Source organism: Enhydra lutris, unplaced genomic scaffold (genome assembly GCF_002288905.1).
Source record: "Enhydra lutris kenyoni isolate GAN:26980312 unplaced genomic scaffold, ASM228890v2 scaffoldscaffold1843, whole genome shotgun sequence".
NCBI classification, from domain to species: Eukaryota; Metazoa; Chordata; class Mammalia; order Carnivora; family Mustelidae; genus Enhydra; species Enhydra lutris.
Genome location: NW_019155927.1, coordinates 304 through 4338, shown reverse-complemented (window position 1 = coordinate 4338; position 4035 = coordinate 304). Strand labels below are relative to the sequence as shown.

General features: G+C 39.6%; 1 pseudogene; it reads left to right on the top strand.

Annotated features, from left to right (window-relative positions):
• The first annotated feature begins 1261 nt into the window (after positions 1 to 1261).
• On the top strand, positions 1262 to 1687 carry LOC111140491 (annotated as a pseudogene).
• The last annotated feature ends 2348 nt before the right edge of the window (positions 1688 to 4035 follow it).

Here is a 4035-nt window from a genome sequence, read left to right as displayed (position 1 = left end):
CTGAGAGAAATAAGTCAAGCAGAGAGAGTCAATTATCATATGGTTTCACTTATTTGTGGAGCATAACAAATAACATGGAGGACATGGGGAGCTAGGAGAAGGGAGTTGAGGGAAATTGGAAGGGGAGGTGAACCATGAGAGACTATGGACTCTGAAAAACAATCTGAAGGGTTTGAAGAGGTGGAGGGGGTGGGAGGTTGGGGGAACCAGGTGGTGGGTATTAGAGAGGGCACGGATTGCATGGAGCACTGGGTGTGGTACAAAAACAATGAATACTGTTATGCTGAAAATAAATTTTAAAAAATGATTAAAAAAAAAAAAGTAATGAACTGCCTGGGCACCTGGGTGGCTCAGTCGGCTAAGTGTCTGACTCTCAATTTCAGCTCAGGTCATGATCTCAGGGTCATGAGATTGAGCCCCGAGTTGGGCACCACACTGGGCAGAGAGCCTGCTTAATGTTCTCTCTCTCCCTCTGCCCTTCCCCCTGCTTGTTCTCTCTCTCAAAAAAAAAAAAAAAAAAAAAAAAAAAAAGCCTGCTGATAATGCAATAATTTTGGTGAATCTAAAAACAACAAAAAAAAGCACTATGTTGACCAAAAGAAGTCAGACACAAGAGAATGCATACTTTTCATTCCATCTATAGGAAATTCTAGAACAAGTAGAACTAATCTGCAGTGATAGAAATCAGAAAGTCGTTACCTCTGGAAGATGGGTAAAGAAGGGTCTGGAAAGAGGTACTAGGGAACTCTCTGGGGTGATGGAAATACTGTTTATGTTATCTGGGGTGGCAGTCACACATACATATAATGGCCAAAACTGATTAAACTGAACATTTAAAATCTGTGAATTTATGCATGTAAAGTATACAAATAAAACAGCTCTAATTTCCACAAAAAACTTTGAGAACTTACATTCATCAAGACACCCTCAATAGAGTGCCAAGGCAACCCAGACATAGAGTGAAAAAATGGATTTGAGTAACCAACTAAGGGGTCATATCCAGAATAGAGAATGCTCAAAAAATAGTAAGAAAAAGACCAAGAGGGGCATCTGGGTGGCTCAATCATTAAACATCTGCCTTCAGATCAGGTCATGATCCCAGGGTCCTGGGATCGAGTCCTGCATCAGGCTCCCTGCTCAGCAGGGAGCCTGCTTCTCCCTCTCCCACTTACCCTGCTTGTGCTCCCTCCCTTGCTGTCTCTCTCTGTCATAAATAAATAAAATCTTTTTTTAAGAAAAAGAAAGAAAGTGAGCCGCGGTGTTGTGCTTTGGGGAAGAGAGACTGATTTGTAAACCCCGGAGCGAGGTTCTGCCTACCCGAGGCCGCTGCTGTGCAGAGGCCCTGGGTGAAGCCACCATCACCATGTCTGACCAGGAGGCAAAACCTTCAACTGAGGACTTGGGGGATAAGAAGGAAGGAGAATATATTAAACTCAAAGTCATTGGACAGGATAGCAGTGAGATTCACTTCAAAGTGAAAATTACAACACATCTCAAGAAACTCAAAGAATCATACTGTCAAAGACAAGGGAGTTCCAATGAATTCACTCAGGTTTCTCTTTGAGTCAGAGAATTGTTGATAATCACACTCCAAAAGAACTGGGAATGGAGAAAGAAGATGTGATTGAAGTTTATCAGGAACAAACAGGGGGTCACTCAACGATTTAGATATTCTTTTTATTTTTTTTCTTTTACCCTCAATCCTTTTTTATTTTTAAAAATAGTTCTTCTGTAATGTGGTGTTCGAAACAGAATTGAAAACTGGCACCCCATCTCTTTAAAACATCTGGTAATTTGAATTCTAGTGCCCATTATTAATTATCACTTGTTTTCATTGTGCTGATTTTTGGTGATCAAACCTCAGCCCCCTTCATATTATCCTCTCCTTTTTAAAAAATTACATGTGTGCACAGAGAGGCCACCTTTTCCAGGACTGTGCATTTTCAGGCTTGTGATAAATAAGATCGACCAATGTGAGTGTTCATGATGACTTTCCAATTGGCCCTGAAGTTCTAGCATATGATTGCTTCACTCCTGGACTGTGAATTTCAGTGGGAGATGGAGGTTTTTCAGAGAACTGAACTGTGGAAAAATGACCTTTCCTTAACTTGAAGCTACTTTTAAAATTTGAGGGTCTGGACCAAAAGAAAAGAAATGTCAGGCTGGAGTCAAGATGACAGAGATGGTGAGAGTAATGACTAACTCCAAAGATGGCTTCACTGAAGAGAAAGCATTTTAAGATAAAAGAAAAGTCTTGTCAGAAGATCCCAGAAAAGTTCTAATTTTCATTAGCAGTTAATAAAGTTATTCATGCAGACGTGTATTCAACAGAACACTGCTCTTTTTTATTTTATTTTACTTTTTGGCCTAGGATATGGGTTTTAAATGGACATTGTCTGTACCAGCTTAATTAAAATAAACAAAGTATTTGTAAAAACCGTAAAAAAAAAAAAAAAGAAAGAAAGAAAAGAAAAAAGAAAAAGCAAGGTAATTCAATAGAAAAACAAGCAAGATACTTGGATAAGTCCTTCACAAATAGAACATTCTAATAAAAAATGGAAAAAAATGATTAATAAGACTAATTATCAGGGGGCACCTGGGTGACTCAGTTGGTGTAAGCATCTGCCTTTGCATCAGGTCATGACCTTGGGGTCCTGGGATTAAGCCCCTCATTGAGATTCCTCCTCAGCAGGCAGTTTGCCTCTCCCTCTCCCTCTGCCCCTACATTCCTCTCTCATTTCCTCTCTCTCCTTCTCTCAAATAAATAAATAAAATCTTTTAAAAAAAAAAGGCTAATCATCAGAGAAATGCAGTCAAACTACAATGAGATACCTCTACGGATCCACCAAAATAGTTAAAATTAAGGACACTAACGACGCCAAGGGCTAGCAAGGATGTAGAGCGACAGAAAGTCTCACACACTGCTAGAAGTGGTTCAATCACTTGAGAAAATTGGCATTTGCTATTCAAATTGAACGTGTTCAACGTGCAAGTCAACTCCCAGGTATATACTATCAGAAATGCAAATGTTCTTGCAAGTAACGAAGGACATATCTATGTATAAGAATGTTGTTAACTGTGTCATCCATAATAGTCTGCTACTGGAAATATCTCCAATATCCATCGAGAGTAGACCAGAAAAATATAGTACAGTATGAAGACAAGTGCACTAACTTGATGAATCTCACCATCATGATGTAGAATGAAAGAAATCAATCACAAAAGAATATATACCATGCATACTGTAAGCTTCAATTTATATAAAAGCCCAAAACTGCCTAAATCACAGTGTTCAGACATATGTACTTAGGAGATAAATCTAAAAAGTACAGCAAGGTAGTAATTGCCTGAAAGGTCAAAATAATAGCTCCCTGTGGAGACAAGAAGAGGACTGTGATGAGAAGGGGTAGATGGGGGCTGGGAAAGTTCCGTGTTTCTGTCTGGGCAATTAGCTACACAAGCATTTGCTTTGTAATGATTCATTAAGCTGTACATTTGCTTGATGCATTTTCCTATAGCGTATTCTGTTATATTCATAATAAAAGCAAAAATTTTTAAATAGGTTTTTTTAAAAGATTTTATTTATTTATTGACAGACAGAGATCAGAAGTAGGCAGAGAGGGAGGCAGAGAGAGAGAGGGAAGGAAGCAGGCTCCCTGCTGAGCAGAGAGCCCGATGCAGGGCTCGATCCCAGGACCCTGGGATCATGACCTGAGCCGAAAACAGAGGCTTTAACCCACTGAGACACCCAGGCATCCCATAAAAGCAACTTCAAATGAAAAGAGAATATACCTGAACGATTAGGGCCTAAGGGACCAGAAACTTTGGATACCTTTTCTTCTTTTCTGTAGCTGTCTCTTTTTCTCTAACTTAAACAAGCAACTAGAGATGAAGAATGGGGTGTCTGGAGTCAGACCTTACCTGAGCTCAAATCCCAGCTCTCTCTTATCAGCTTTATGACCTCAGGCAGGTCGCTTAAGTCTGTAGGCTTCTGTTTCCTAATCTGTGAAATGGGGATAATAATAATGACTACAC